At 47.8% G+C, this 7,658-nt stretch overlaps 1 long non-coding RNA gene across 1 annotated transcript; it reads left to right on the plus strand.

The window, feature by feature from the left end:
• Nucleotides 1-2,847: 2,847 nt before the first annotated feature.
• LOC148126395 (uncharacterized) lies at nt 2,848-7,215 on the plus strand. The gene is made up of 2 exons (XR_015743224.1): nt 2,848-5,336; nt 5,902-7,215. It is a non-coding gene; the product is annotated as an uncharacterized LOC148126395 (long non-coding RNA).
• The last annotated feature ends 443 nt before the right edge of the window (nt 7,216-7,658 follow it).

Consider the following 7,658-nt stretch of genomic DNA (forward strand, 5'->3'; position numbering starts at 1 on the left):
TTTCTTTAAAAAAAAATCATTGATTTTTCATTTGTATTCTTCCTTGAATACAGTAAAACATATTTGGAAGTGGGTTTTTTTTTAAAAAAAGAAAGAAAGAAAAAAAACGCAAAGCAAAACAGGACTTCCGCGGTTAAAATATAACAAGCCGGTGCAGGTTGGATTATGACCCGGTGGGTTCTAATAAATATAACATTCCTTAAGCTCCTGCATTTGGTTGAACCTTGTTCGCAAACACACACGGCCTAAAATTTCGATTCTCAAAAGTTTGCAAACCCTGGAGAGCGACGCCGTTGCTTTTCGGACAGAGGCGGGAGAAGAATCGCGGGTTTTTTCTCCGGGGTGACCTTTGTGGGACCCGGAGGGGGCCAGCGGAGGAGACGGAACCGAGCGTGGGCAGGAGGGGCAGGAGGGCTGCCGGCGCGCGCTTCCTCCACCTCCTCCTCACAGCGAATATATATATATATGTATTTTTCCCCAACGCTGAAACTTGATGTGATACTTAAAGGGGGCAGGGAGTTCACCTGCCAAATACATAAATAAATAAATATCCTTTTAAAAATCAAGACGTTGCCCCTCCCGCATTAAGGACAGGTCACCACCATGCAAATTGTTGGGAGGCAAACAAGGCAGGGGGGGAGAGAAAGAGAAGGTGAGAGGGGGGTGGAGGGGAAGAGGGAGGGAGGGAGAGAGAGAGATGCTCTTTTGTGCTGCGGCCGGGGGCTTGCAAAGAGGTACCCAGATGCCTACGGAAAGGGACGGAATGTTTCGCTCTGTTTAGGATGCAGGCGGCGACCTGCCCCCTATTGGAAGAGAAGAGCAATGAGGGACGCCGAGCCGACGCGCGGGAGTGGAGGAAGGGAATGAGCAAACGGGAGGAGGAGGAGGCGGAGGAGGCAGAAGTGCAGCTGCTGCTACAGCGCTCCCGGAGCAGGCGGGCAGGCTCGCACCGCCGCTTTTCGGCTGGATGTCAAGCAGCAAATCCCTGGGAGGGTTCTCCGCCAGCGCCAGCAGTCCGGCCGAGGCAAATCTTCAGCACCGCCTGTAAGTACCACCGCGGTCGCCTCCCAACTTGCTAGCGCTGGCAAGGAAGGAAGGAAGGAAGGAAGGAAGGAAGGAAGGAAGGAAGGAGCCACCTGGTGCTCCGAGCTTAGCCCAAGGGGCGGATACAAGGCGAGCAAGAGAGTCCCAAGCAAGGCTCGCCCTGATGGTCAGGTCAAGGTGCCTTGAAGGCTGAGGCTCTGGCGGCGCAGGAGAGGGCGGGACGAAGTTGGAAGCGGTCTCTGGGCGGTTTCCGAGCGAGGCTTTTCCTGGGCCGGGTTCCAGGCGGCGGCCAGGGAGGCGATCTGGGCGAGGGGCAGCGGGAGGCGCGCCGCTTAAAGGAATGCAGCCCGGCGAGTTGCGGGGAGGATGCCGGCGACGGCCTCTGCCTTGCGGGCTGGGATTCTCTCACTCTCCGCTCCCGATTCTGCCGCGATTGAGCTGCGCCCAAGGGGCTCCTCGCTTCTCTACGCGGTGCCGGACCAGCCTCTCCTTCCCAGGGGAGGCAAAGGCCAGCCAAAGTCGCGGCTGTTTGGCCGGGAAAGGGCGCCGCGGAGCATTCCGACGGGCTTCTCTTTGTTGTGGTGCTGAAGCTATGTGGCGCGGCGGCGGCGGCGGCGACGCTTTGGTGCCTGCCAGGCCGGGGGGAGGGGGGGAATGGCGAGGGGCTTTGTGCCGAGGCCGCAGAGAGGAGGCAGGGAAGGCCGCCTCAAGCCCAGGGAGCCTTTGAGAGGAGCCTCCTCCAGCCCTGGCCCTGCCTAGCCGAGACCGAGGCGTCCTCACCCCTCTACCGAGTTGGCCGGCTCCGCAGTGGCCAGCCCGCCTTCCCCAACGAGCAACTTCGGGTCTTCAAAGGGGAGAAAGGCAGATGGCAAGGAGGGTCCTGGTCCCGTTGGGCTCGGCGTGCCCCACCGCTGCTAGCGCTCCACCAACGCACCGTCCCCTTATCTCCAAACGGAACCTCGCAGCCTCAGGAAAGAATGGAAGACGTTTGTCCCTGCAGTGGAAACATCCTTCTCTGATAGGGAGAGAAGAGAAGGACGGCAGCGAAAGGAAAGACGAGCACGAGAAAGAAAGAGAGAAAGGGTCTCCTTTTTAAAACACCCCGGCGTCGATCTGCTATTCTTTACGAGAAGGAAGAGATTTGACCCAGCGCTCTCAGATGAAAATGTACCACTGTGTATTTTTAACCTCCAAACAAGACTCAAACGTTAGCGCAAGCTACGGGATTCCTTAGACAAAAGGCAAAAGAGGAGATTACCAATACCGCCTGCGATTGCGGGTTGGGTCACAGATTCTAAAGATGTTGCCCCAAAAGAGAATTTTCCAGCTGGGTAGAAATAATGTCTATCCGTTAAATTATCCCTCTGCACGTATAAAGTTTTCAAAATCATGGCAGAAATTAGTGTTTTGCTCACCATTTAAAAAGCATTTGTTGTATAATTCAAAACAGTCTTTGAAGGGCTTCAAATGGAATAATGCAGTAACGGTTTTTCTTCTAAGTATCAAGTTTTTCCTCCAACATACCATGCCGCATTTATTTCTCTTTATATTCATGTTGAAATGGTGACTATCAAATGTGAAATAGTAACATTATGTTTCAACTACTCCTCCATTATTTTGTGTACACATCATTATATACTCCTTACTTCTTTCTGAAAACTACTTTGTGATTTACAGTCTGTTTGGCATAACAACAATCTATTCTAGCTTTTTTATAATGTTCTCATATTTTCTAAAAGAGGTGTGTGGGTGGGGTGGGGTGTGTGTGTCTGTGGGTGTGTGGGTGTGTGGGTGTCTATGAGAACTTCCCAAGATAAATATCGAATTTAATATGAAATTACTTCTACATTTTTACAACCCATTAAACCAAATAATCAAAATGGTGAAAAGGAGAGCAGTTCTTTTCTCCCTCCGACTATCTTGGGATCTATCAAAACCATGGACAGCGAACGGATATTAAACTTGGATTATCTCTCTAGAATAATAATATCACTATTATTGTTGCAGATTCTGTCATTCCACACCACAGGAGAATCCATAAATGCTTGGTGGGAGCTGCTTGTTTTGAAAGTAAATTTTACAAGGACAGGCACAAATAGCCCATATAGAGAGCTATCATCGGTCAAAGCATGCATACCCTTTGCAATTTCCCCCTATAAACTAGCCTAGTATGCTAGGTTTACAGGACATCAGCAGTTATAATACCACACACATTTTGTCACCTGTCAAAGAAAAATGTGAGCATTTGTGCATGTGTGCGTGTTCAGAAAGACAAAAGAAAAGCTACAGTTCAGTTCTTCCATTAGCTGAGTGACACCAGTATAAATTAAATAGATGCTATCAGTGTCCCACTTCCCAAATGGAAAAAATGAAATGCCAGGCTGACAGACAAAGATAATACACAGCCGATCTCAATAAGGCATGCAGGCCAGGCATATCACTCGCCCCTCTGTATTGGTGATCTATTCTTCTCTTGACAAGGGACGCCAGGATCTAGGCTTCCCTAGTGGTTGGAGCTGAATTATGACACTATTGTTTAGTTCGAAGAAACCAGGCTGATGAGTCATCTGTTTCAGAGCCAAGCAAAGCAACATCCTGCCTTTAAAGCAACATTTGTCCCTTTGGATATTTTTTTCTTTTCACACTTTGAATTTTGGTTCACCCTTCCTGAAGACCTTGATGTCATTACCAAGCTTTTTGAATCCATCCCAAAATTTTAATTCTCCTCCCTGTTCCCAGCTATGTCTTACAGATATTAGAAGGATATAAGGGCCTCTTTTTATGGAGGCAGCAAAGAAGACCTGCCATTCTGATCTCTTTGCAGCAGAGAGAGAAGAGGGGAATTTGCTCCAGTTGGCACTTCCAAAAGCATGCACGGAAGACTAAGAGATGCAGGAACACTATCAGAGAGACTTTGCTTCTTGTTTGCTTGATGGAGCCAGCGGTTTAATGTTTCTTTCTGACTTTTCTGGACTGAATCATCTGAAGACACTACTGATACTGCAGATGTTACCTGAAACCTTGTTGGTACTAAAGTACATCACCCTTCTTTTGTGGACAATTGCAGACAACTATTGCCAACTACTCATGAACTACCTGAAGGTTTGTGGCTGTCATACCAACACCAACTCATACCAGAAGCATTTGAAACCAGGATACTTCAGTATCTTGTGCTGTTTTATCTTACAGTTTATCACATCTGATTCAGATGTGAAGGTAAGGTCTTCAGGCATACCTTGCCTCAGGATTACTGTGTTGAGTGATTGTGCTTCCTACTCATCAGAGCAAATGCAATGACATTACCTCTCCCTTCTGTCTCTCTCATTGCCTGTTTGTCCCACCAGTTTGGAAAGATGCAACCCTTGGAGAAAGAAGGCTACTAATTCTTTCACAGTAATGCAGCATCTACAGCTGTTGTATTAATTGCTGTACAAACTCTTCTGTCTCTCTGCTGCCCTCCATTGTGATGCGAAAGGACTCTGCATTTTATATAATGCAAGCTTAGCTGTGAATCTGTGATCAACCCTGCCTCCTCTTCCACCTCCCTGCCTTCTTTTCTCCCCCACCCCCCCCCACCCTTCCGCACCAGGAGTATTTAAAGCAAATCTGTTCTCATTTCATGGAAGGGGTGGAGGCAAGATGCTGGAGGAGCAGCCGCCTTCTGTTGCTGGTAAATGAGGCCACTCGAATGGCAAGGGGAGGGGATATTGTGCTGGGCTTGCAGAAAGCCTTCTTCAGGTAGAGGCCAGATGAAGAAATCCAGCCTCTTGGCTGGGCAAGGTATGGCCACCAGTACCAGTCTCACTGACAAGATAGGTAAATCTAGGCTGAACATGCTGGACTTTTGGGGAAATCTGTCATCGGAAGCTCTGACCTTGAAAAATCTGAAATCCCGGATGAGGCGTATTTTACATGGGGGCTTTTTCATGGCTTTGAGGCATGATAGTCCTCCATGGAAGGGAACAGATCTCCTGCTCCAACTGGGGCTTAGACCTGCTTCCGGGCGGGTGAGAGCGGCTTTCAAGGACACTGGGAGGCAAGCAGGACTTTGGAGCAAACATCTGCCTGCCCGATGACGTCAGCAGCCCCCCGTATAATCCTCTTGTACTGGAGGCAGATGCCTTATTTGTTTGGCTGGAGAGCCATTAATCCTAATGCTGAAGCAGCGAACAAGGGCGAACACACAGCAAGTCGGACAGCTCCGGACCTTTTCTCCCACAGCCCAACCTCCGACCCAGGAGAAAGATTGACGGCTACCTTCCCAATTCAGAGAGATGGTTGACTTGCTCAAGGTCTGGAGGGAATCCTGGATTTTCCTCCCCTTTTCCATGGGGTAGGGGTTGCTTGTATCTGGGAGAGTGAAAGGAGTGGGGCTGGGGGCTTCATATTCTCCTTTGCCTTTTTGCCTGCCTTTGAATGCATTGCTTTTGTTTTCAATGGTCTTTTGCTTGGCCTCTGCACCTCTCTGAGAAACTAAGAGGCTGCTTCAGTTTGGGCTCAGAAATAACCCAACAAGCTTTGTGGTGGTTGTGATGTAACTCCTGGGCCAGTTTTGGATTCTGATCCATGTGGAAACAGCTTTTGAGGCAAATGGGCCAGAAGGGCACCCTTGATCAGAGAAAAGTGCAGCTCCTTCTTCTCAAGTGGGACAGCTGGGGGGGCTAAGCTTCCCCGCCTTTTGTGTTAGGTTTTTCCCCTCCAATTTATTTCAATCCTCTTCTCTCTTCCTTTCTCCACTCCTACCCCTCTTCATTCCACATCTGCTGCCTTTGTCACCTGCAGCCACTGAGCACGTTCATGCCGGTCCAGGCAGCAGGCTCCTTTTCTCTCACAATCTCTTTTGCTTTTCTTTCTTAGGAGACCAAAGTATCACCCAGAAGGCCTGTGATGTATGATTTGCCCTCTACTTCCTCTGGATAGCTCGAGCTCTGGTGCTGCTGCTATTGCTGGGGTCTTTGGACAACTGGGTTCTTTGGCCATTTGTTGTTGTGGATTGGAACAGTGTGCCAGTGCAGTGGAGAAGCAGAAGCCAGATGCCACTATCCAGCTGCTGCAGGAGTCAAGTCATTGATAACCAGACTCCAGTCCTGGTAAAGCAGTCCTCTTGCCACAGGATCCACTCAGGAGTTGATTCTGATTTAATTACTGCCAAGTTTAACATGTGGTGGTGTTTCTGTTCTTACCCCATTCTTCCATCTCCTTCTCTTCCTTCCCCCACTTCCTCCTCCCACAAAGACACTGTCACCAAACTAAATGGGCTGTTCGAACCTCTTGGGAACGGGCAGCTGCTATTGCATTAATGTTTTTCGCTTTACCGAGCAAGTCAACATGCATTCTGCCTCTTTCATTTGTGCAGACTTCCCAGTCTGAGAAATATAAGTGTGTGACTATTGCAGACTCTTCCTTTATGCAGAAGAGTTGGAGATGCTTAAATGTCTTTCCCTGCGGTATCCAAATGGCTATGGACAGCTTTGAAGAGGAGGGGGGGTAGAGCTGGTTGGCAAAACAAATCCGGAGTCTTCAAGAGCAATCAGGGCAAAGCCATATCATTCTGTAGTCTTAAGGAATGAGAGAGGAGAGGAAAGAGAGAGAGAGAGAGAGAGAGAGAGCGCACCACATTAGAGCAGCTTAAGGAAGCAGCTTTAAATAGGCTCCTGCACAGTAGATTTGACAGATGGGCTAGCAAGCAGCCTCAGCTTCAAATTGGGCCTGGGAGATAAAGGGCAGGGGGTGAGTTTTCTCTTCAAAAGGTTGCTTGCTATTTTGGTTTGTGGAAAGAGCAAGTGAGCAAGAGAGAACAGTACAGTCTCCGTCTCTCCGTGTTCACAGCGGACCTTGATTTAATGTCATACAATTAAGGCACGCGGTGAATGCCAAGAGCGAGGCTTGAAGACATCCTGAACAGCTGGTTGAATAATCTGCCAAAGAAGAAGATTTGAACCAAATGCATAGCTTTCTATAAATGTCCAAAACAATGTAATTCCAACAGCTGAGCATACATGCAGTCATGAAGTGATACCAGATGCTGATGTTCATCTAACCTAGTAGCCTTATCAATTCAGGCCATTTAGGACATCGTACAAGAACAGGTAGGTTTCATTTGATATTTACAGAGTTTGTTATCTAAACTGTGTAAAGACAATGGAAGGGAAATAAATACATTAAATAACATGGTGGCATCCTCATGTTTATTGTTTATATATTCGTCTCCTGAAATCTAGCCCAAACAACTGGCCCAGAAATAGAAAAGATATTGTGTCAATTATATATTGTTTTGCTAACATAGTCCATACTAGGAATTGCATAAGTTGAAGTTAAAATATTGTGATTGCATTAATAAAAGTAGTATAAATCTGTAGGGTGTTGATAGCAGTGCAAATAGAAGTGGGAAGGCTGGGAGAGTCCTTAAATTATCCTTCATTATACTAGGATGTCTTTGTTAGCCTAGGCCTAAAATTGCACAAGAACAAAGGGGAGAGAGCAGAAACCATCTCTGACTGGAATCAGCCAAAACCCTGGGTGCTGTCCATGGTGCTGAAGCCAAGGTTCCCAGTGAGGCCTCCTAAAAAAAATATTATGAAATCAAGTTGGGCTATATTTATATACACCTGGAT

This window comes from Pseudonaja textilis, chromosome 3, assembly GCF_049901715.1.
Source record: "Pseudonaja textilis isolate UNSWEBS1 chromosome 3, rPseTex1.2, whole genome shotgun sequence".
NCBI classification, from domain to species: domain Eukaryota; kingdom Metazoa; phylum Chordata; class Lepidosauria; order Squamata; family Elapidae; genus Pseudonaja; species Pseudonaja textilis.